At 42.8% G+C, this 26,756-nt stretch overlaps 1 protein-coding gene across 4 annotated transcripts in view; it reads right to left on the minus strand.

Annotated features, from left to right (window-relative positions):
• The window catches only part of LOC116854090, a 220,381-nt gene that overhangs the window by 57,188 nt on the left and 136,437 nt on the right, over positions 1–26,756 (minus strand). For 3 of the 4 annotated variants that reach the window (XR_004380084.1, XR_004380085.1, XR_004380086.1), the window contains one exon: positions 21,722–21,883. The gene's annotated coding sequence lies outside the window, so the exon portion shown is untranslated. Of the gene's footprint in view, positions 1–21,717; positions 21,884–26,756 lie in introns of all 4 variants that reach the window. The other variant, XR_004380087.1, reaches the window with a different exon arrangement.

Consider the following 26,756-nt stretch of genomic DNA (forward strand, 5'->3'; position numbering starts at 1 on the left):
TATAATGTAAAGTTATTCGCGAGTAATAACTAATTAATCAGTTAAAAGTTAAATTAGAAAGTTAATTTAACTTAATTTAGTCAAATTTAAATAAGTTAACTTTTAACATGATCTAGTTATCTATGTTTTATAACAAATTCTTTTTCTCTTATTAATTTTTTTATAAAGTTAAAGCGAAGTTAGTTTTTGTTTACATAATTTTTAACTTAACTAAATTAATTTTATAAGCTATTAACTTTAAACCTATAACTTCGTTAAAAAATATACCAATTTATCCAACCCTAAAGTTATTATCAACACAATATTATAGTTAACACTTACAAAAACGAGTTCCCCGATTACAACTGTTTCACTATACAATCATAGTGACAGATAGCGAACACTTTTTCTTTATTGCAGCACATCGTTAAAATTTCATTAGTAAGCTCATTTACCGTTGTAACAATCATATGACGTAAGCGTTTCCTTGTTAATTAATTATGGTACCACAATTTACGACAAACGTCGGATTGTGAGATGCGTTTATGTTTGAATTTTCAGCCGCTTGCCGCGGTTTTGCTATCAACGGTCGTTTGTTACACCCTTCGGAAGCACACTTGAGCAATATCAATAATACATCAGCCATTCATCAACAAGCCGCGACAAATCGGCGGCCGCAATTAGTCAAACGACCGCCGACGCGTGTATACAGAAAACTCGTCCCGCTTAATGCGCCGTAATGAGTATCTCGCGATTGCGGGAGGTTGATTTGTCGCTTCGTGGCGGCGATCACTCATCGAGAAGGACGTTTCCTCGGGAGAGACAGCTTCAAGCGAAGCTTGGCCAGGCTTCGAGATTTTTCCCCATCCCGCATACACGGACACAAAGCCACCGAGCTCGGGCAAACAGTTTCCATTCGTTCGGAAACGTTTCTAATCTGCCAACACGACGGATCAATGAGCGGCGGGCCGAATTAACCGCTTCCCGTTTCGACCGACCACGATATAGCGGGGCTTATTAATTTTGCCAATAACGCCGCGAGGGTGCCTCCTCGGCACAGATGGCGTATCACGAGTCAATATACTTTTCCGCCACGAGACCCTCGTTGCTGCTGCGGCACGGAACACGTGACGGGTTCTGAATTTTCGTTACCGCTGCTAATCATTTCTTTGACCTGCGTTCATCGCATATGGTTGCTCCTCGGTGTCAAGCTCGATGACAAAACAATATTATGCAAGAAATACTCTGCGGATTTTTGCACGAAGTTATTTTTGCAGTATTTCGAAGATTATGACTTGTACATTGAACGAAAAAAATAAGCCGCCTTTAAGAGTCTTAAAAAGTATGAAATAATTTTGTCTTAATATTCTTATATACATTTCTACAATCCTATCCTAACATTCTAACAATATTAAAAGATATTAAAAGTGAAAACCCTGATTGATTAAGTCAATAATTATATATACTTTTTTTATTATTTATCTTCTTACATAGTTACATAGTTAGTTATCTACCTAATTTATTTTTTTCGCACCGACTTCTAATATCGTTAGAATATTAGGACAGTATTGTATTTAGGAATACTGAGACAAAATTAATTTCATGTTTTTTAAAGTTTTTGAGGTTTTTGAGGACAATTTATTTTTGTTAAAAAATTTTTTATTTCGTACTTTTTTATTATTTACAAAAATTATTTTTTAAAATTGGTTAAAAAAAGTTTTTTGTTCGAGGTTGATTTAAAATAAAAGTATTATCTTGTACCTCTAAATGCTCTTGAATTTTCAAGAAAGTAATGGAATTATCTAATTCTCAGGTCTCTCGGGCAAATCCGTGTAATGATACAAATCTAAGAACTACATAGATAATATTGAAAAATTACACAAAATTTTATTAAAATAACTCTGACAGTTCTTGAGTTATGAAGGAACATACAAACGTACACATACAGGATAAAATAAGATCTTTTTTTGAAATTGGTTAAAAGAGAATTGTCAATCTCACTAATATAATCATTTTATATTACAGTCGCGATTATAATGACAATTTGGGGATTATCAAACGTCTAAAAGAATCGTGACTTCTTGAATTCAGTGAGTAGTTTGTTAAGGATAAAAAAAAAGAATACCTAATAAAATCTTTACTGCTGCTACTGTTGCTGCTGCAGTATTACATAAGAAAACGTCTGCTACCTGCAAGTAACATTATTTACGTTGCTGTCTATCGCCCGAGCAATTAAGTGACTCGTGACATTTACGAACTCTGTCATCCTTCATCCTGTATTTCGCGGTACTCATCGGTGAGACGCGACACGGCGCCTGTCGCGAGACGACGTTACTCCATAGCCTCGACGTTTCTTTCTCAAGGGTTACAGGGATCGTCGCGAATCTATATTTCACTTAAATACAGCGGACCGTCGGGCACGTACTTAAACGACATGCGGTGTACTCGAGCTCGTCCGAGTAAACGACGACGATGACGACGACGACGACGACGAGGAGGAGGAGGAGAAGACGAAGATGAAGAAGAAGAAGGCGACGAAAAGGAACACGAGGAAAGGAGGGAGTCGAGTCGGTTCGTAAGAGGAAGGGGGAAAACCGATGCTCCTGCCAGAGTCGGGACACGATCGTGGACCATGGACCTACGGGGAGACAGAGAGAGAGAGAGAGAGAGAGAGAGAGAGAGAGAGAGAGAGAGAGAAAGAGGAGAATAAAGTAACCTCTCTCCGTACCGCGTGTATGCGCCTCTACATACGGGACATGAAGGAGGAAGTGGAGGAGGATAAAGTGGGTATCGGGAGCGTGAGCGAGAAAGGGAACGGCGGAGGTAGTGGCGGCGAAGGTGTGGTAAAGGGAAACGGCGGAGGAAGGCGAGAGAGGCCGAAGACAGAGACAACGAAGAGCGCCACGCGGCATGGCGAGATAGAGATAAGAGACGAGAGGAGAGAGAGGAGAGAGGACAATCCCCTCTTCTTCGTCGGGTTGACTCGAACGCCGGCGATATCTCGACCAATCAAATCACGCCGCGGGCTCCGCCTTTTATCATTATTTTACTTGTTTTCCCTTTACTTCACCCTCATTGGATGACATTCCCCGGGCCATATCGCGGGGGACAAAAAAGGCACCCGCTCCCAGAAGAGGACTCCATGCTTCCTCCCGGTGTCTGCGTCCTCCGCTGGTACCCTCCGCTGGTACCCACCACGTTGGTCCAGTGGACCAACCTCTTCCTCCTCCTCCTCCTCCTCCTCATCCTCATCCTTCTCCCCCCTCATCCTCCCCCTCCTCCTCCTCCTCCTCCTCTGAGGGATTCCTCTCCCGCCGCTGACTCGCGGACTCGCGCTGTCTGTCCCTCGTGCACGTGCGAAGCTTATCGGTGGGGAACCTGTGCGCGGTGCTGTAACGGACTTTGACGGCGTCGCGGTTTGACTTTGAACCCTCGAAACCTTCTCGGCCGAGCCGAAAGCGGCCCCGTTAATTATCATGCCGAGCGTTTCGCCTTTGACGAGTTTAAGAGAGCTGTCACAGTGACAGCCGCGCGCAAAATTCGCGAAAACTCCCGAATTTGACGAGCAGTGACACCTTTTTTCTTGTCACTATACGCGGCTGACTTTCACGTAGGATGTCTGTCTGTCGAAACCTGGCGATTTTTGTTCTTATCGTTGTCCGAGTAACTTACAGAGCCGAGCAGTCTTCCATATACTTTTGACAGCATTCGTTTATATGTACACCACTGGTGCGATGCGATTCCGCGATCAAAGGTACGACTTTCTCGTCGATTAAACAGACGATGGTATTGCGAAGCGATTCACTCTCACGGGACTCCTCCACCCGGAGAAAGCATTCGCGGATCGCCCGATTGGCGATGGGAGATTGAAAAATCGGCTCGATTTGCGTGAGGTTTGCGGTCGGTCGTGACGCACGGGAATCGTGGATGAGAATCGAGACTGTCGCGGTGGCCGCGGGTAAAATTCGTATCGATTCGTCCGCCGTGACGGGGACGTGATTGACGAGATTCTCTCGTCAAGGATTACGCGGTTCGTTGGTCGGAATCGACGGTTTTGGGGCATGAGTACGTAGACAAATAGATATAACAGACGTATCCGCGTCGTACTCGTTGCTTCCCGAACCACGAAACTTCAAAACTACTACTGGGGCACACGTCTGCAGCTTCTGCTAGGGTGGAATTATGATCCGATAAATGACGATAACTTTGAGCTCACCCGATATTTTCGTTAGATCACGGGCGACAGCGTTCGAAGTGTGAAATCGATATCACTGGCTTTTCTACTCGACGACAAAGTGACATGCACTGAAAGAATTCTTAATTTTGCTACAAATTATTATCATTTTCGTTACTAACGATACTTTTTTGTCGTACCTTTATTTCTAACAAAAAAGTAATAGTAGCAATGGACATTAGTATTATAATATTATTAACATTATAGTAATGCTAAAAATGGGTTTTTTTACTATAATTATTTCATCATGCAATTGTAGTCACAAACATCATTTTTTTTCATTACTTTGGTAGAAATAAATATTATTATAAATAGTATATATATTAAATATTTAGAGGTTCTGGGGATATACACGTTCTCTCGCTGCATCCATCTTAATTTATAACGTCAGGAACGAGAAAAACGCGCTCAAAATTCTTGCAAAATACATAAAAGTAAAAAGGTATTTCTACAAGATGACACTTGCAATCGATTCAGCAAATGTGATGTAAAATAGTACTTTTTGCTTTTTCAAGAGTTCTGCGAATACCTAGGAGCCTCAAAAGTATATATTATTATTATAGTTATAATATCTCAAATTATTTTTTTATATTGAGAATATACTAAAAATTCTTGCAGCTAAATGTGGAAGTGATATTCAAATTTCGTTAATATGAAATTAATGCTAACGCGAAAGACTATAATATAAATATATAATATATATAATATATAATTTAATGAGATGAACTGCATTTCTTTCTCTCTCAATGTGTCGCGCACTTTCGACGTTGACGAAGTCGTGAGCCGTGACCAGCCGGTAATCCACGAGGCATAAATTTCTTCGCGTGCCTCTCCCGCGGGCCCCGAAAGGGGAAGAAAAAAGCTTCGGTCGCACCTATGTACGTTTGATCTGGCATTGCGCCGCGCTGCATTGTATGTATATCGGACCAGGTAGAGACGTGGGGACGTAGAGGAGGGCTGGGGGCGATTGGAAGTCACGTGGAGGTACCGGGGGGAACAATGTTGGCCGGGGAGGACCGGAGGGATAGCGAGGGGGTGACGATGGGAATGGTAAAAGCAGGGGGGCCCCTTTATGGTCCGGGTTCTCTTGGAGAGATCGCGCCGTTGATGACGACGAAACGACATGATATTTTATCACGCCCCGCTCACGTAGGGCTTATCAGGCGTACGTGTTCGTATTTCGCGAGGTCGCGTACATTTTGTCATGGGGGAGTCGCGCCTATCGATGCCACTAATGGCCGATGGTGTTATGATTGATAATACTCGACAGTAATTTCTCTCTTCTTCCTTGCGAAACTATTCACTCATATATTTCTCGCTAAAAATCTACTTCTATCGTGCAATTTCCTTTATGAATTCTTTTTGTATAGACAAAATTAAATGCAATTTTCTCTTAAATTATACTCCCTCCCCCTATGTTTATTAATTTTGTATAATTTCGAAGTAATAAGATAACAAACCGGCACTCTAAAGGACCGAATAAAAAAAGAAGATAAACACAATTCGTCGCGCGTTGAAAAATACTTCGCCCGTGCTACGTGGAATATTATATTCCTTCGCAATAGCCCGATGTCGGGGCGGTTGATGCATTCCGACGGAAATTTCGAAATTTTTCCGGCAGACGCTTCGATCGGTGCGTTTCCCATGGCAGGCGGATAGCGATTTGTTCGAAAAGCAATATAGCGGGTTATCACCGTTGTGGAGGAGTACGAGGCGAAGGAGGCGGATGAGCGCGGGACGAGTGGGGGCCCTCGAAAGGGGGAAGGCACGAGGGGTGCCCTTTTCCTGAAATTTGCATGAGGTATTAAAGCGCGGTGGCTGCGTTCACCAGCGGAGCTCCTGTTTGCCGACACCGAGTGCGGAGGATCAAAGGCCCTCTGCCAGGCTTACGTCTCTCTTCCCTTCGAGAATGAGCGATGGGAAGGGAGAGGAAAGCAAGCGGAGGAGAGAGAGGGAGAGAGAGGGAGAGAGAGAAAGAGGAAACGTGTAGAGCGAGAGAGTAGGCGGGAGGGAGGAGAGAAACTAGAGACAGTCCGAAATGGAGCGGAGGGATTCGCCGTCGGCCTTTGGCGTCTAGGAAGGCTGTCGTACGACACCAAACTTTGGATCTTCGATATCACGGCCTTTGTCGTTAAATCGTCGATCGCACGGCTGATTTCCCGCCTCTCCGCGAGATTTCGGCGGTGTGTTATCCCCTGTCGAACTCGAGAGATTCGACGAGATGCGCCGACTTTGCCGTTGGTGTTTACCTTGGTGGAGTCGGGGACTCGGCGAAATCCGTGGAATTTTATTACTTGCCGAAAAGCTCGAGCGCTCTCGAGCGGAGTTTATTTGAAACAAACTGGATATTCGATTGAAGCCCGTGCTCGCGAAAAGCTCGCAAATAACAACGGTGGCGGCTAGAGTCGAGATATTACCATCGATAAATTCGATATTCCGCTCGGGGATCCGCGCGACTCCTCTGGAAATAATCTCGGAACTTCCGTGGCGTCTCTAAACTTCAACGATGATAAAAGCAACGGTATCCTTGTTAGCGGCTGTAATTAACTCGTTAGCGAAGTCTTCGGATTCTCGCTCGTCGCTTCTGTTTCGCGCCACTGAGAAATGTGGTATGGCGCCGCGACGAGTCCTCGCGGCGGACAAATGATATTCCGAGGATGTTAGCGCGCGTAATCATATTCTTACTCGTATCGTGTCCCGTAAAAACGTTAGCTGGTAGTGATGTATGCCGACGAGGGCACGCATCGCATAAGTAAGGAGGGCCTTGGGCCGATTCTTCGGCTAACCGGGGGACTAGGCCCACGAAGATGTATAATACTTGTCGAGAGCCTCTCTCTCCCTCCCTCTCTCTTTCTTTCTCTCTCTCTCTCTCTCTGCCAAAAAATTGTCGACACTCTTCATTTTTCGCAAATGGCGAAGGACGATGTACAGTCTCTCCTCTCGGAACTGTAGCATTAGCAACTAGAGACTCGTACATGGGCACGTAGCTTTCGTTTTACTTTTAATAATTAGCGAAAATATCTTAACGACATATTATCAATGATATCTGAAATTTTTTTATCATGGAATATTAACATATTTCAAGGTTTGTTCATCACAAAATAATCATCGTTTTTGATATTCAAATGAAATATCAAAAAAATATAATCTCGTCCTTATCGGTATCCTCTTGTATGTGACCTCAAGAGGATTAGAATATTTCCCTTTTGGCTTTAGGAAGGATCTTTTTAAGGCTATATACAAAAAAATTTCGCTGAACATAAAATTTTATTTTTTCGGATGACTATATTCTATATGTATGAGAACTTGAACTGTCAATTACTCAGCCAGAAATATTCCCTCTTTAAATTCAACTTTGGAACATTTTCGTTCATTCAAACTCGCGCACTTGCTGATCGCGTAAATTTTACCTCCATCATCCCCCAGCAGCGCGCATGCCGCGTCCCCTTAACGTCGCGGCCGGAATTACTCCACTCGCGCTTCTGGACGCGTGGATGAAGTCAGCGTGTTCGCGGCATGCTCGGCCGGTGATTCACGAGGCACAGGATCGCGGCGGCCGGCGACAGCGATGGGTGCCAAACCACATTTTAGGCGAGCTATCCACGGCATACCTTAGCTTCCAACGGGCAAGGGTAAGGATATCGTTCCGTCGTCGGTTGTTCGTCCTGTCGGCCGGTAGGTAGATAGGTAGGTAGGTAGGTAGGTAGGCAGGCAGGCAGGCAGGCAGGCAGGCAGGCAAGCAGGCACGGGAACACGTTGCCGGCACGTTGCGCCGTTACGGGGGGAATGCAAAAAGGTCGCGCGGCCCGGGCCGGCCCGCCGCGTTTTACAAATTATTCAATTAGCCCCGCGAATTAAGGTATGCATATTCATCGCTCTCTGATACGCGTATGCGCGTTTCCTGCAAAATATATATATGTGTATATGTATATACATATATTTTGTTATATGCGCGCACACACAGGCACACACATCACGTAACGGGTCGGTCCCGGGCTCCACCCCGGACCACGGCCGCGGCCGCCGACGCCGACGCCGACGTCACAACGCATAAACAATTCGGACTCGCGCACCCGCGCGTTAGACGCTCTAACGAACTCGCAGCTGCATCCGAAATGCATCCGTTTTGCCAGCGATGCGCGGATGAGGCGAGGTGAGGCGAGGTGAGGTGAGGTGAGGTGAGATGAGGTGAGGTGAGGTGAGGTGAGGTGAGGTGAGGTGAGGTGAGGTGAGGAGAGACTGGGGTGTGGACCGGGCCGCGCGCGTATTCCTACGACCGCGATGCAGTCGCGCGGGAATACATATATGTGTGTATACGCCGATCTCCATGCAGCGCGGTGCGTTTTTCGAGCTGGCTTGTTCGCGAAGGACTGGTGAGCAGAAAGGGGTTGGGGAGAGGATTTATACGGCGTACGGTTGTTTTTCTTCCTTTGGGCCAGCCGGATGTTCCGGAACAAACGTTCGCCGCTTGCCGTTGACGCTGCGCCATCCGCGTATGTCGTTAGATCGTTTTCGATCGACAGAAATCGATCGTTGTCGGACCGTGGAGAAAGTAGGTAGCCTTACAGTGAAGCAATCTCATCTCGACGTGAGAATAGAAGGGTGCTATTGTTTTAATTGATATACCAACGAGATTCGATTCTATCTGTTGTCTTTTATTTATCACTATAGTTTTAAATTATAAAATTTTTTCTTTGTAATTACAAAAGAGAATGTTATTATCAAAAGAGAGAAGGGTGCACCACGCAGTTATTGGCATTCTCCTCAATCAGTAACACTTTAAAAAAATTGGTTTCTCTTGCGATTAGCGACATCTGTTCATAGTTTTATTTGCAAAAATCACTTTTGGCATCAGAAAATGCAGGAAAGAAGCTTAATTGTAATTCCGAATGCATAAAACACTAGGTTTTTATAGATTTTAGGTTTTCTTGATTAGGTTTTCTAGAGTGCCAACTAAAAGAGATGCTAATAATTGGTTTTACCCTACTTTTGGTTAATATCCAAAAAATATAATTTCATTTTTAACGGAATCTTCTTGTGTGTTTTAGCCTTAAAAACTCTAATTGCAAGATGCTAATCCCATATTCTAAATGAAAGCATTTACCGAAAGGTAATTTTTCTGCTAATAAAAAAAAATAATATTGTGCTTGGAATATTTTCTTTTTGGTTCTTCAGAGAGGAATATATTATTATGCATAATTTTTATAATAAAATCAAATTAAAGTTTTCCTTTTAGTTTTGCAAAAAAAAAAACAAGATTCCGCTAAGAACGATATTATATTCTTTTGGATGAATAAAGGAGACAGAGAGAAAGAGAGAAAAATACTTGAAACTCATCTAGAAATTTTTTTTACACATTAGCTGCTTAATTGATGCTAAAAAGATTCGACCTGGAATCTATTTTTCCCCTTTCCTTATCCCCTATATTATAAAGCTATAATTTTTCTCTCTAAAAAAAACTAAGGAGAAAACTTTTCTAATTAGAAAATACAATACTATTATTAAAAGAGAATAATGAAACCTTAGGAACTCGAGCTTTTCTCCACATACAATTTTCAAGTAATAAAATATCATTGATTACGTTACTCTTTCGTTGATTGAATTTGATTTCCAATTAGATCGTGCTCACTCGGCGAAATCGCGCAGTACGGTTCAATATGTCGCCGCTCCGAGCTGCGCGGAGTTTGGTCTTTCAAGCGTGTAACAAAATCGCGTTCTCTATTCCGCGTATCAGCGTCGCACGCGTCGTCCCGCGTGATAACCGAGCGAAACGTAAAGAGCCGAAATTAATTGGCGACGCGCGGCGCGACGGTACGCGGGCGCGCAAAATCGCCGGGAGGCGATGCGGTTGCATTATTATTTCTTCCGGTAGATAAAACCCCGTAGCGGCGTGCTGCGTGGTAGCGAAATAAAATATCGTGTACGTGAAATAGGCGCCCACGCGCGCGCACGCTCGCGTATACCACGCCGGGCGGAGTCACGGGTCGGGGGTTGCGTTTAAAACAACGCCGAGAAATGCACATTTTAATCGTATCACTAATAGCCCGACGTTTATAAGCCTCGGTGTGTCTCATGAATACGCATGTTCCTCCCGGTGACAACGGTACAAAATTAATGAACGCCAGAATACTCCGCACCTACGAAGCCCCGACACGGTTACGCCGGCTTGACTTTTTCCGCCCGGAACTGTCCCGCCCTTCCACCCCGTCCTCCCTTTTTCGAAGTCGCTTTCCCGTCTCGGGTCCGTTTCTTTTTGTTTCTTTTAAATGTTTCTGCCACGCCTCGGCATTCCATGATGAATCGGATCGCCGGAAAGCAAGTAGCCCGCGTGACACAATGGTCGCTGTTTCGTCGTCGTTTGTTAATTGGCGATCGTGCACGTCCAATCAGGTATCTGCACAGCGCGCAGATAAATAAGATGATTAGATTTTCTAGGTCGAAATGGGGACACTTCGTAAATGGAGCAAGGAGAAAGCGAGGTGAAAAGATCGCTGAAAATTACGCACACACAAGGCAATGTTTTATTTACAGACGTATGAGAAATAATTTAACAACAATGAAGACCTACTGCATACAATAAAAATAAAAACGATTGTTAAGATAAAACTCTTGCTATCCTTATTTAAGGCGAAGTAGAAAAAGCGAAGCTGAAATTTTCTTGAGGTCTTTCTTTGTCAGAAGCATTTAAAAAATCCTCTGAACCGGGATAAACAAAGTTGGGTCAAATCCGGGACAAATCGGCGTCCTGGATAGCGCCCGAAAAAATCCGAAATAAAGAGTGGAAAACCGCGGCTGTCTCGGAAAAAATAGGACATCTGGTCAACTTAGGATTGGTTTTCTTTTTTTTCGCGCATTAATAAACGCTAATAGGCGACGTTTCCATCGATATCGCGATGTACTTTGAATAAAAAGAAGGTAACGTTTTTTTAAAGAGCGTTTGACGGTAATCGGTTAAACTCAGCATATCGCATTAAGTGCCGTGTGTGTGTTCATTTTTTCTTGTCTTTAAATAAAAGAATACCTCTATAATTTATGAACGGCGCGCGGGAGCGTCATTTATTTAATTATACGGGGAGATTGGAATTTCTAAGAGGCGTTAAATCGTCATGCAGATTCGTTTTGGCAGCAACAAGAAGGCGGTGCGTTAGAAGGCAACGCCGAATGCATATTTATACTCTCGTTAATGGTGATCCCGATGAGTGATGCGCGTGTATAAACGTTACGCGCAATAAGAAGGAGCTATCGTCGCGCCGTTACGTCAAAGACTGCTATTAATAAGTGTCGGGATATAGGAATTTGCATTGCACGAATGGCGCGGCACAGATTATGCGCGCATCGAGCGTATCTACGTAAATAGTCGGATATAATAATCCCGATAATTGATACCTGCGTAAGCGTTTCGAGCATAATTACGTCAGCGGTCGTTAGTGAGTGCGTGCGCGCGCGTCCGAACGATACGGAAATCCGTTATAGAATGTGACGCGAGCGCCGCGGCGCGGAGAAATTATTCGCGCGCGCTGAATTAATTGTATTCGCGATTAGCAGACGTTGCAGACGAGGCGGCGACGACGCGACGTTTACGCTGGCCATGTCAATCCCGAATATATGAATGTCCGAACAGAGATCTAGTTGGCCCAAGAGTTCACGTTGGTTATTTGTTGATATATTTATCATGAAATGAACTGCGAAAATTAAATTGCAGAATGTTTATTCTAGAACATAAATATCTTTTTCTGAGTTTCATAAAAATCGGGATAATGTTATAGTTAAAATAGAAAAAACTGATTCGGGAGCAGCCACTTTCGAAAGCGTTTTGAAAGGAGTATATTGAAAACTGAGTGAAAATGGAACTGGGAATTGATGGTTTCATTTGATTCTCTTCGTCGAAACGATTCCAATAATAGGTAACACATGGAGTCAACTCAGTGGTTATGACCGTCAAAATGGCCAGCGAAGTTAGGTACCCTGAGGTGATCGATGGCGCAGCTCAGGACAGCGGAGTACCTACGACGTGTTTTCACTGTTGAAGTGACCGCACATCGACCATTTAAGTCGTAAAAAATAAAAAAAATAAAACTAAGTTGGCCGCGCCGAGATTCGAACTCGCGACCGCGTGAGTTGTTGAACGATGGCTAGTCACTGACCACCTTAAAGTACATATCTTTGCTGACCATTTTGACTATCATAACCACCGAATTGACCCCATGTGTTACCTATCGTTGCAATCGTCTCGACGAGGAGATTTGAATGAAACTATCAATTCTCGCCTCCATTTTTGCTCAGTTTCCAACATACTCCTTTATTAGTTGTTGGCCGACTTGATCCGGTATCAGGACAAGATGGCCTTATCGCAGCGGGTGCTTATTCGGTTATTACAGAACAAAATATCAGGTTTACAGGATTGTTGCGCGCATAAACACATAGAGGAAGATTGTCTCTGTCATATTTATACAACCACAATAATTGCTTGAGAAAAGTTAATTATAAGATTCTGAAACAAAAGTACAATAGTATTATATTTAGAGATATTTCACAAGTTCCATGCTCGCTCTTAACGTAGAATCTAAATTTGACCCGGGAATTCACACGATGTGTAGCATCTCCGGTATGAAAACTTTCCTATGGTGTTTTCGAGCGGGTATGTTCTGCTTCTATCGTTCTCCTTCTTTTGATTCGACGTTATAACACGCAAGAGTGATCGGATTGTGAAACGGGATGTATCTTTCTTTCGTCTCTCTCTCTCTCTTTCTTTCTCTGTCGCATGCGACGCGCGCAGTAAAACAAAAGGAAAAACTCTCACGAGCGGAATCTATCCTCAAACGGAAAAACAAGTTTTGCTCGCTTGCTTTTTCCTGTAATGCGTACTCGTAACCTTCGTGCTCGTTTAATATGAGGCACGTCGCGTAAGTAGACGTTACATAAAATAGCAAATATCGGCAGGGCTTACTGCCGTATTATGCCGACGGCAGCGGCTTTATTGCGCGATATTCTTCGGAAGGAGAAAAAATAGAAGAAGAATACAGAAAGACCAAGACGAGAAAAGGCCAAGGGTTCCGGCAGACCGGCAGATGTCCAGGATGTCGCTGTTATAAGTGTCTACGCACCGCGCGGCGATTATGTATAAATATATATACGAAGTTCGGTTCTGTGTCACCAGAAATGCGAATGCAAGCTTGTGTCCTCTGAATGGAGGAGCAGCTGGAAAACGGAAACCGCGCAGGTCAACATAATGAGCGTTTATCGTTATTCGCCGGATACGCCGTTGTGTGATGGGATTTATAACTTTCCTATGAGCAGGATACGCACAGAGGAATATTTCGCGAAGCCCAACGTGTGTGATTCCTGACAAAATTCTAGTGTAATAGAAATTTCACTTGATATCGGACAGCTGCGATGAAATCAACGTGTTGATGATAAGGAAAACCATCAAATTATTGACGTCCCTCTTATATAATCATTGACATTGTAGAGAAATCTGGTTGTCCTTGTTGCAACCAGCATTGCAATTAAATTTCTTATTTCACTCTATGATTCAAAAGAAAAATTTCACAACTGAAACTGTAAACAACTGATTGTAGGAAAAACGCTTTCCTAGAATGTCAATGATTAAGGAGGATGTTTTTAATAAGGGTATTTTTCCCTAATCGACACGAGCAGACGGCGATTCCGAAAAGATCCCGATTATCCGGCTTCTCGCGAATTTTGCAGCGACACTCGATCGAACAGAAAGACAAACTGCGAGATCCGAATATTATTCTTTAAATTTTTGTAAAGAAGAAAAAGAAAAAGGAAAAACGCAGCTCGCGATCACAGAACGCGTAGGTCGTTGCGAGCGCGGCGTGCTGCTAAACGCAAAAGTTAGCGACCTTTATGGATCGTTTGCGGCTTCGTTTTTTCCTTTTCTCCCCTTTTTTCGCGTGACTTTCGCAGGAAGAAAGAAAAGCGCCGTGTAGGCGAAAGGACTCAGCGGTGAGCGAGTCTAAAGACGAGGTACTTCCAAGCGAGAAGAACCGGCGCGATCAGCGCGATTACGGGCTGTGTGGCGTGCGTGTGGAACGGTTCCATATATCTAGCCAAGCTTCGCGCAACGTGCTCCGACGCGCTCGGTCTTGGTCTCAATTAACGCAATTACCCGCTCCCTCTCGTCTAATTGCCTATCAAACGGAATTATTATCGTGCGTCCGCGGGCTCGCTCGCTCGCTCGCTCGCGCGCGCGCGCGCTCATCTCTAATGAACGTTATTAATTGCTTTATGATTTTTCGATAAAACGTGCCGCGCGCAATCAAGTTATTATCCCACGTTGCGCGTTTCCGTTCCTCAGACACCGCCGTCGAGCGCGTTTTTTGTCCTCCCTCTCTGTGCGGGAGAACAACCCGCCGCGAGTATCCCGAACGTTCCCTCGAGCACGAAACGGCGCGCGGATGGTTCGCGAGACAGCGCGAACGGCTTTGTTCAGAAAAACGGAAGCTACCGGTCGCGTAATTGAAACGTCTCTCACAGTGATAGCGGATAATAGCGACCATACGGACTGTTTAATCCGCGAGAGGCATTCGCGTTCGCGACGTTGGCGCACGATGCGCCCATTCATACGTCTCACTTTACGCGCGATTGCATATCCTGGAGCGCGTATTCGAGCGGTTACTCGTATGAAGTAGCTAGCAGGTGATAGCGCGGCATGGAGCCGTGGAATTCCGTGTGAGCGAGGATGACGCCGGCCACATAACAGCCGGGGTGTTCCGTCACGGGCGCTTTTAACGCAACCGACCGGCCGCTTCCCCTAATTTCTTATCTGGTCAGGCCAATTTGATAGATCCCCGATAGAGAAGTAGCCTTCTATAAAACGGGCCCAGCCTGCGCGGACAGGTGCTCCGTGTCAGAATGCACCGTGTCCAGCCAGGAGAAAGAGACGCACCTGACCGACGGCGGCAACGGCTATAACCGTTGCGGCCTACCTCTGCTGTCTCTATTATGTCCGCGAGTCCTTGTAAAAGCGCGAGATACTTTCACAAATCACGAGAAGCCCCTCGATGACATTTGCCAGGCCGAAACTCACTGGCCTTTCGAATCGTTCGCTTCGTGCTTGAATGTGATCGTTGACTATTTACTTCAGGAGAAAACGCTAGAAGTATCACTTGGCTAAATATGGTTGCTGTGATGAAATGTTAACCCCTTCAGTGGTGATTTACAATGATTGCATGATTTCCTCCAGGGCGGGTTTTCTTTGTGTTTTAATGAGCACATCTAGATTTCTTTTCTCTTTATTGTTATTTTCTATGGAGAACTTTGAAAAGTACGAAATATATTACTTGTATTTGCTGTGAATTGTACCGTATCGTGTTGTATGATATCCAGGTATAAGCGATAGAAGCGAGCGATTAGATAAACTAATAATGATGTAATGAATGAAAGGTTATTGAAGATAAAGTATACCCGCATGAAATCGAAGAAAATTGCGCGGGATTGCGGGGAAATAAGGCACTATTAATCGTTGTTCCGGTGTTACCATGATGATCATAATCATTATCTTTCTCGTCATGGTTGTCGTCGCGCGACAAAATGATCGATTTTATGAATTCACGAGGGAAAATGAACGTGCTAGTGCGATTGCAATCAGTAGGTGCGAGTTGCTCAAATGTTAACAAGCAGTACAAGTTGTGATGTAATGTTTTTTGATGCGCTACAATGCGGGAGAGTCAAACATATTTTATATCAAACTCGCGAGAACGTCAACAGTGATTAATCAAGTTTATTGATTTCTGTTTTTCACTTACAAATACTGAAAAGTGACTCGGAATCAGTGACGAAAAGATCTAAAGTGTGTTCTCTTTATCTTCTTGATAATATTGACTAAGGACGAGCTCGTAAAGGAAGGATGCTCGTTTTATGACAATTCTGTACATAAAATGTCTCTGATACTAATGCGAGTTCACTCGCGGAGTTCTTTCGTGACTGACAAGTAAATCTCGAAGAACAAATTTTGGTGCTTCGCGCACCTCGAGATGTTACTTTTGGCGAACGTTGGTGGCGCAAGAAGTTGCTCGCCCCGTTAATACGTGCACAGCACGACGCACAGTTTTTGAGCGAGCGAGCGTGACTTCTACGTTCCCACGAGACGTAGGCTCGACTTTTGTCCCATGATCGAGCAAAGCGAGCGAGCTAGTGAGCATCCTCCGGGCCGACGAGTCGGGACGTTCGCGCACGCACTCATGACGGACGGACGGACGACAGGCACGTACACCAGAACGTCCACGTGTATAGTACAGTCCCAACCGCGAATAAGTCCCCGTTTTCGACTAGAGCGGTGTCCCAAAAATATTTAAAAATTTTATGAAAAGAGAAATTGTTAAAAACCGTAAGAAAAGGAAGCAGTGTATATTTAATTTAAACTCAACGGAGAGAATTTTATAGGAAAACTTATTATAGAATTATTATATCCGTGAAATAGATTGATACGTTCACGTGTATAGCACAGTCCCAACCGCGAATAAGTCTCTGTTTTCGACTAGAGCGGTGTCCCAAAAATATTTAAAAATTTTATGAAAAGAGAAATTGTTAAAAACCGTAAGAAAAGGAAGCAGTGAATATTTAATTTGAACTCAACGGAGAGAATTTTGTAGAAAAAATTATTATAGAATTATTATATCCGTGAAATAGATTGATATTTTGCAATAATTGACTATATATTTATTTCATATGTGTTACTTATATTTTAGAGACTGAGATATGCTATTAAATAATTTGCTGCTACATATTATGTTTCTAAGGAAATTTAATTTAATTTAATTCTGGACATTCTGATAGTCTTTTTTATTACAAATACTTAAACTTTTAAAATAAAAAATATATATATCTTTTGTGTTGAAAGTTTAAATATACATATTTAAAGACCAAAGCAATATATATATATATATATATAAGAATGTCCAGAATCAGGCATGTGTCCAGGTATTGATATTTTTGTCTTACTATGTTTCTTAGTAAGATAAAGACTTTACTGACAGTCTACTTTCCTGCGCTACTAGAAGCACAGAAAAACGAAAAAGAATTTATATGAAGAAAAATAAACTATAATATTCTCTCCGTGTGTATATATTCATACTTTTAACGCAAAATATAACGCAAAGTATAGTGCAAAGTGCATGACAATGCGCATGAAATTTTTTACGGAACAAGTTGGATTAGTTAGAAGGAAAACAAAAATGGTAGTTAACAAGTATTATTACGTCCTCCTGACATCGGGAAGAAGACAAATTGTTACATACAGCGGCACCGGAATGTCCTCGCTCCAATTTGGCGAAAATTGGAGGCCGCGGAGGTCGCGAGGAACGTTATTCGCGACAGCCTGTGTTTCTCTCGAGCAAGTAATTATCTAATATTTTCGCGATTCAAGGGAAGATTAGATTGGGCCCCCTCGGACGGCCTCCACGCGAGACCGTGCCGGTACTATTTGTGAGAGCGACTGTATGCACACGTGATAATACACACGCGAGCACAAAGGGTTCAGGTCTGTAGCGGCGGTACGTGATACCAGTTTCTACGTGGGTGCTGGACGTTTTACGACTTTCGGCGGCCTCGGGAGGAGCGCGAGGAGTTCGCGATGTCTCCTTCTTCGCAGGACTCGCCGTGGGGCCTCCTTCTCCTCTCGCCTCCAGCCGTTTGATTTTGCGATAGGGATCTTTCGTCTCGGTCGCGTCGTGAAACTTCTGCGCGTCTGGCGCGTTTCCGCGATAGCGGCGGCGGTTACGGTCCCTTGGGAAAATCGGCCAAGACGCGAGACCCGGCGGAACGCGTAATTAATTGTTTACGTTGATATTATTATTATTATTATTATTATTATTAAACACATGTTATTTGTTATCTCAATGGGAAAAGCGTGGAAGAAACGAGGTACTTTCTTTTTTTCCTCACCTTCTTACTCCCCTGCGCTCGTAAATCACTCTTGTACGGGCCAATTAAAGGAGGCGCGGTTCTCGGATTTTACCGGTGCGTAGCCGGAACGTGCGAGCGCGTGACGTACGTACGCGCGCCGTTAAATTAGAAGAAATCGAGAGATAATTATTAGCACGCGGAAGGATAGCTGATACAATCGCGGCAAGAGAGCCGGGATTATTGCCGACTGAGAAATGTTGCTTTTTTGTTGTGTTTTGTCGTGTCAGTGCGCGTCAATCATGCGAATTCCGCGATGCGTATCGATCCGCGTTACGTTTCTAACCGCGAGCACCGCGACGGAGAACGCAACGCGAGAGATCGCTTCGGGATCCCCAACCCTTATCCATTATGTTTAATTAATACGTCTGATTAACAAGACCGCCAATCTCACGATCGTTGTCAACGCGCACTTATTTATTAACTAATTAAAACGCGCGCACGGAGGGGCAGCTACGTATCAGATATGTCGTTCGCTTTCTCTCGAATGCAAAACGAGAGATCTGCAGTTAAGCGAGAAAACCAGCTCTTTTTTTTCGGAACACTCTGCGTGTGACCAATCAAACCACATTGATTATCATATGCAAATTCACGTTGTCGTATAATTTCTTATAAGGGGATGCCAAAGTGGATGACGAGCTTCAAAAGTGTCGATAACGTAGGAGCGATCGTCAAAACGTCATGTCAAATAAGCACTGACACGATTACGATACCCCCTGTTTGTATTTCTCGTACATATAGATCTTGTATGAATGTATGTTGCTTGTTTTATCATATATTTAGCATAAACCTTAATTACGCATATGTAAAAATCTTTTTATAAACTTTTTGTATATTTTTACGCTTCTAAATGCGGAAGAGAGGAAGGCATTTGTAAAGATACAGCAACTGACTAGAAATTTATCCCATGCTCCTAATCAGATTAATCTTAATCAGTTATTTAGTTTATATAAGATGATATCGGGCTTTAATTATTAATAAGATTTCAATTATTAATAATCTTTTAATAAAGTTATAATTGTCATGCTGCGTTATATGACTTATTAGAACCTAATAATATCGTACGTAATATGTACGTAATGTATATGTATATAATGTATATAAATAATATTACATAAAAAATGTGTCATATATATCATATAAATAATTCTGCTTGTGTGAAATATATTGTATACAATATATTTTATAATATATAAATATATAATTATATTTAATATATAAATATATACAATATATTTTATAAATTATTTAATATATAAATATATGTAATATATTTTATATACAAAACGGATAGTCGATTGGGATCAATCTAATCAGAATTATAGAATAAATTTCTTTTATTTGGGATATTGTTGAAATTTTCTTGAACGAAGTAAACACACATTCGATATGTATACGCTGCAGAATTTTCTTATCAGGCAAATATTTACGCTAACTAACAATTCGAGATGTCAATTTTGAATTCTTTTTATATTTTCGTCATATATTTCGTCGAAATACATTTCTTTACCGTATCATTGATATTTAATTCAATTATCAGTTACGTTTTCGTATAATCAACGGAAATCGATGCATTCAGTTATATTTCTGCGAATCGAGCGAAATTCGTGATTTCGATTTTATCATTTGTCCCGTATTGCTATTATTAATAAGGTTCTTTGCGACACAGTGCATGCACGGCATCCTTGCTTGATTTTCGGGGCTCCCTACTTTTATTTCGACGGCTAGTCGCAACACTTTTGGGGTCTCTTCCGCTCGTTAGCCGGGGCGAGTCGGAGCTTATGGTAATTTAAAGTAGTCGTCCCCAGTCGATTCTTTCCTAAAGCTATTAGGCGATCATCTCGGATAATCCTACGATTCCGGGTTTACTCGGAACTCGACTTTTCTAAGTTTTCACCCTTCCGCGTGACTTGCAGCATGTCCTTTCTTCGCTTTTACGCCAGTCAACTCGCTTCCCTCAATGAGCCACTGGATTCACCCGCTGGATATTTATCGTGGCTTTGATGGAGAGACGGAGAAAACAAAGAGAGCAAACTAATCGTGTGTGTCAAACGGACGGAACGGAAAAAGCCCGAGATACTCTTCCCGGGACACTCGTCCGTGAGAAACGACGCGCAGTCATCGGGGAGGTGTTATTCTTGCCGGTGCCAATTACCGGCGTAACGATTATCAGATCTCGCCGGATCGGTAATTACGTATTACGTCGGCACAATGTTGGCTTATTACCGACCATCGCGGTCTCCTTATCTCGCGATTTTATTAGAAAATCATTTTCCCCCAGGATTGCGCGCTGCCGAGCGCTATAACTGTACCGGCAGCGGGGTCGTTACCACATTATCATTACTTACGTCTTTGTTATCGAGAAAATGCGACCTGCGCGCGACTCGCGCGGCAACCTTACAATTAGATTCTCAGGGTGTTATGAGGGCACCGCTATTGCCGCTCGTGTGTTTCGCCCGCTAAAGTCCCATGTGCGTGCGTGCGTGCGTGCGTGCACATGACGGCCTGGTTGAGAGATAATCAAAGGAAAATACAGTTAAAACTATCAATGTACGCCCTAAGTGGCCGTAAATTATAATTACCGCGAAATCCCATGCCGCAGCGGCGACGGCGACGGCGGCGATAAGTCATACTAATTGCCATTAGACAGAATAGCGTTGCATGACTCCGTTCGTTTTTCGACCTCGGTCACCCTTCGCCATGAAATAAGCTACCTCTTTACACTTCTCCGAATAAAATTCCACTGGAAGAGTAGACTGACAGCCAAGCCACTCGAATTCGAAGTGACTTTTCCATACAGAGCGAATTTATTTCGCTCAGAATCGTCGAATGAATATTTTCATTCGAAATTGAAGAGTGAATCTAATGCACTTCGCTGTCATAGGAACAAATTTATTCTAATCAATTTAAATGTTCACTCATATGAATCAAGAATTCACTTCAAGTTTGAGTTAAGTGTTTACTTTTGTAATCTCCATTGATGGTATTTTCACTGTTGTTTGGAATAAATTTCCACTCGGTTTCGTTGACAATTGACTCTAAAAAGCTCAGAGAATAAGTAATAAATCGGGCTATCGGTATGACAGTTTGAGTTTCGCTCTAAATAGTGAATAGTAAGTAAGTGAATATTTTAATTCGACATTGAGAAGTGAATTCAACATTAATTAAAAAGATATTTGATAGAAATTTATGTACTTTATTGTGCGGAAACACATTCGCTTTAATCTCCACAGAAAAGTAAAATTTACAACAAAAATTTATTTCAATCGACTGAAATGTTTGCTCATATGCATTAAACCTACTCTAACTTCCAGTTAAATGATCTCTCATATTATTCTTAGTGATAGTATTTTTTACTAACGAATTTCGAGTGAATTTTCATTCGTTTCGAGTAAAAAAATTTTACTTTAAAAAATTTAGAAACTCACGTGCGAAAAGGAAACGGACGATACAGTTTTATCCGCGTCGCGAAATTAGCTTGATAAGTTTTATGAAGAGTCGCCATTTGAAATCTCCGTGTCGCCGTTGCCGTGACTTTTATAAATCGCTTATGACGCAATCATGCAAGACAGACTTACGTACTTGGGCGAACGTTATCCCGGGCAAGAAGGTGGTAGCAGTTTCCAGCGAGGCGCCCTACGGGGAGTTCCCGACAACACGGCGGAATAACTTTGCGGTTGATTTATACTTCCGACAGGCGTAACGAGCTTACGGGCCCAGACCGCGGCGTTACGCGTCCATCGTCTGCACAGAAAAAGAGAGAAATCAATAAGATATCGCGCGGTCCTTCTTCAATGCGCGAGCAAACGGAGAGTATCCCGGCTTCGATTTCCGTCAACGCCCTTAAATCGAAGACGTGACGTAAATAAGGGCGATGCTCGTGGAATTATCGTTGCAATTGAAGGGCTTCCCTTTACATCCCTTCACATCCACATTTACGCTCGAATATCGCTATGACATATCACTTACGAGATTATCTGGCAATCATCGTTTTGATTCGCAACTTTCTAAAGTGGTAAAAACGTGAGCGTGAGGCAATAGTTTGTGAAATAAATAAATTGGTGTCGTTTGGAAAAACAATTTATCTTGAGATTTTTTGTTTAAGAGGCCATTCAACAATTACGTTATACCACGAAGGGAATTTATTAGCTTGCGTGACGGTGTGATGAGAGAAAGAGAGAGAGAAATAAAGGCTATCGTACATTTTGCATCTAAATTTTTATATCTGAAAATATTATATTCCATAAAAATAATACAATTTTGTGTTAATAATCAACATTTTCACTTTAAAATATTTATTTCTTTTAAACGCAACTAATTAAAATGATAAAATCAAGTATTTAATTTGATATTATTCTAAAATACAGAAAATATTTTTGTATTTTAGAAGAATAATAATCATTGTTTACAACGTGATTATAAGCTATTTTTTCTTATTCTATGGGGAGAGGAGATAATTTCATACGTCACTTAATATTTGAAGGGAGCTCAAACTTTGTGTGATGAAAAGGGGAGGAGAAGGATAAGAAATATCCAAATTTCACGTGATTGTTGAATGACTCTTTAAACGCTTGCAATTCTCTTATATATCGTGTCTTCAATTTCAAATAAATACTGTCATTCAACACAGAGGATCCAAAAAGCAATACGCGTTTTCACTTTGACGTGCTGATTTTGTCGGGTCTGTATTTATGAGTTGGTGTGTTTTTGATGTAAAAATATGGTATACGCAGATGGAGAAAGAGGAAAAAGGTTGCCTCGTGACATCTCTTTTATCTCCGTCGGTTTCTGCGTCACGTTTCACCAGGTAACTTTAGGTCCACCGTTAGAAGATGCTTAACGAGATAGTGGATTAGGACAGGATGCTCGACTCGTTGACTATCAATGACTTAGTTACGCGGCCGCATAAAGAATAATAACTATCGCGCGAAACATTTCACATCGAGTACACATCCTGAGCGCTAAATATTACACATTTTCGTCAAATAAACTTCCAATTAGGCTGAACGTTCTCACGCTTAAACGAACGATGCGAATCCTTTAATTGGCGCGAAACAAATATGAGTAAGAAACATGTAGGTTGAAAAATAGATTCAATCAAAATAACGCATTTGAATTTGTAATGTATGAATTATTCATATGGTACATAGGATAATGAAAGAAATGAACGAAAAAAATGAACAAAATTTACTCCAAATGAAACTTTATAAAAAATGTAATATGAAAATCAGAGTGTAACTTTTAGTAAATTTATTACTGCATCCATGTAACAAAGAATTTTTATTATTGTATAATAAAAAATTGAATGACTAACTCAATACAGTATATATACAATACGGTATACAGTATATACAGCATAAATATAATTGAAAAAATAGAGTTTAGAGTTTTCACCATCAATTGTTTCATGTGTTAATTATGAAAATCTATGCGGGTAGACTTCGCTCGCTGTCGACACTGAAAACGTCTAAAAGTTAATCGACGTAAAATACGAATCTCGTCGCTCAGGCAGACGAAGACAACAGCGTTTTGCGGCGGTACGGAGTTTCGGAGGACGCGGTAAAACAGTGAATGAAAAGGCCAACTCGGAGATTTGTGGCAGCCACTGGTTTTCGTCCCGTGACTGACGTACGTTATTCGAAGAAGAGAGTCTTTCTCCCGCGAGGATACGACATAGGGCAAAGGGAGGACGACAAAGGTGCGGGAGAGGGTGAAGGGAGAGGACTGAAGAGTACACTCGCGGAATACCTAACGACTTCGGGAGTTTTGGGATGGGCCTCGTCCGGGGGCCCCGAGAGGTCCCAAAAGTCACGGCGACCAGCGACGGACGTAGAAAGGGATGACTGTGAAAGTAAGAGAGAGAGAGAGAAAGGGGTAGAGGGGGAGAGTGAAAGAAAGGGGGACAGAGGAGAAGGGCCGGAGGAAGGGCCCGTGGCGCGTACGGCGTTTTTTGCGCTTAACCTCCTCCTGTCTCGCCTTTTATTTGGGCCAGACGGGAATTCGTCTAAATGCATTGATTAAACTCCTGACGTCGTTCGGACGGCCCGGTGGCCGCCGTGTTTCCACGGGACGGACCTTTTTTTGCCGCGTTTGTCCGTCTGTCCGTCTGTCCATTCGTTCTTTTCGTTCTGTCTTTCATTTTTGTCCCGCCACTTTGGGTCCCGCGAATCGTTCACTGGAGGAACTTCGCGTTCGACGACGTGTTCGTGCGACCACGGGTTCGGCATGTCGGCGGAGGACTTAGCAACGCGAACGTTGTTTACAAATACCATCGCGCGAATTCAATCGTCAAGAAATTACTTTGCGCTCACATTGCATCGGGACAGTCGCAACAGCCATCGCTGTCGACTTGAATTGAGGGTAGACTCGCGCTTTACGCGGGAGACGAAGATGAGAGATTGGAGGAGAGATAGAAGTGTAGAGTGGCGTGGTCTATGTATAAACAATCTGTTAAGCGGTTAAATTGCGGCTCGCGAGGGTAGATGATATCTATGTAAAGGAATGAGAAAAAGAGAACGCTTAACGTCTCTCCGGTCGTTCGATTCACGCTTGTGTGGTACGCCCTATCGATTCCATCTTAATATTCGCGGTAAGCGCGATACTTAGCGTGTCATTAATTCCCGCGAATACGGCGTAAATATACAGTCCGGAAAAATGTAGGAAAGATGCGGGCATAATATACGACCGAGATTAAATTGACAGGCGAGCTCTGTCGCGTGTATCTTGCACAGCAAGGTGGGAGCCATAAGACGCATGTTCTACACAAGTAAAGGAGTAACGTATATGTGATAGCAAAAATAAGCCGCCTTAAAAAGCCTTAGAAGCCGTAAGAAGTATGAAGTAATTTTGACTCAGTATTCCTATGTATCTACCATCCTATCTTGATATTCCAACGATGTTAGAAGTCAACGCGAAAATCTGATTATCACAGAAATTGATTATCACAGAATAAGCACAAGATAAACCGAACTCCCTTTTTTGGATCTGTAAAGGTCGTTCTACATTAGTTGCAAGCCGATCGCAAACAGACGCAATTCTTATTGCGACGGTCGATCAGAAGCATCCATGATGCTATTAACGCTTCTGATTAGCAACAAGAGTTGCAACCGACTTGCAACTAATGTAGAACTTTAAAGAAACTAGAAATTAGAGAAATTAAGTAGAAATTAATTCTGAGATTAGAGTATGTTATGCACAACTTTGTCTGTGCGTTTATCCGAAACAGATAGGCAAACTCGTGAAAATTGCACGATTACGAAACTTCTCTGTCTTTCTCTTGGAACCACTTCCAACGAACTATCGCTCTTTTCTATTACCCCGAGGGTCTGGCGGAAATACGAAAAACACACGCACTCGCTACCTCGGCGGTGTCACGAACGCGGTAGAAACGTCTTTTCGCAGGTCGCTTGACGACGGGCGAGGTAAAAGTTTGGCATGCATCGCTCGCTCCTCCGAGCAGCAAAGAGCCATCTATGGAATTACCCCGATGATTAATGGTACGGCTGGCTCGAGGCACCCTTCCACCTTGTTTTCCACTCTGCCCCCACCTCGTCCCTCGGTTCTTTCTTATTACTCTTTCTCTCTTTCTCTCTCTTGTTCTCTCTCCCTCTCTCCTTTCTTCACATGCCCGGCCGCCTACGTCTGCGGCCTCCGCCAACGTGCTACCAGCCACTGGCCCACCTTGGGCCCCAACGGGCTTCGGGGCCTCTGATGAGCCTCTCTCGCTCTCTCGCCGTACACGAGCCCGCGAACTGTTCGGTTACCGTGTAAAAAAGCGTACAATGTTAAACCCGCGGCTGCCCGTGCCGACCGTATCTCATCCATCCGCCTGTCCGTCCGTCTGTCCGTCTGTCTGTCTGTCTGTTCCTCTCTTCATCTTGTCTTCTCGGTTTAATCTAGATTAAATATTTAGATTACTTTGTATCAACGGTGAACTTCATTAAGATCTCGCTTGACTCTCCATTTTTGTATATTTAGCTAGTACATACGGTGTGCTGCTCGCGGGTAGTTAATTCTCGCCGCTATTTGTGGATCGCTGCTCTCCCCCTCGTTGAGATTTTCAATAATTCGACCCGCGAATAAAACGGAGTGTCAAGATGCGTACACTTGGACTCTCTTCATAAAGTCTTAACATTTACTAGGCCAAAAAACTGACTAGTCTTTTTATTATAACTGTTGATTGTTTGGCTAATCTGTCATTTTGATAGATGCATATATTATATATTATATCAAATGTTACATTATATAGTATCATGTTATACCTGGACATAGTAGGGATGATTATAAAGATCAGTAAGGTTTGGTCTAATAAATGTTAGGATTTTATTGATGCGTAGTATATACTACTGCGAGATTCGTTTACTATATATATTTAATATTTTAAAGTTTTTCTAAGGTCGCGCGCGATATTCCAAAATTGGCTGATTAAGTGTTGGCACCGTAGTCTCAACCATTGCTTCTCACCTAAGTGATGTCCAATCACTCGCGTCATTCAGGAAAATTGTTTCTATGAAAACTGTTTTATCATAAAGACGAAATCATCGACGGTGTGAAGGCGTCACCGTTCTTTCGCGAAGTCGTACGGCTAACCGATGAAGGGAGAAACACAGGAGGGGGG

This window comes from Odontomachus brunneus, unplaced genomic scaffold (genome assembly GCF_010583005.1).
Source record: "Odontomachus brunneus isolate Ranch 3 - 2012 unplaced genomic scaffold, Obru_v1 Obru_scaffold_008, whole genome shotgun sequence".
Classification (NCBI taxonomy): domain Eukaryota; kingdom Metazoa; phylum Arthropoda; class Insecta; order Hymenoptera; family Formicidae; genus Odontomachus; species Odontomachus brunneus.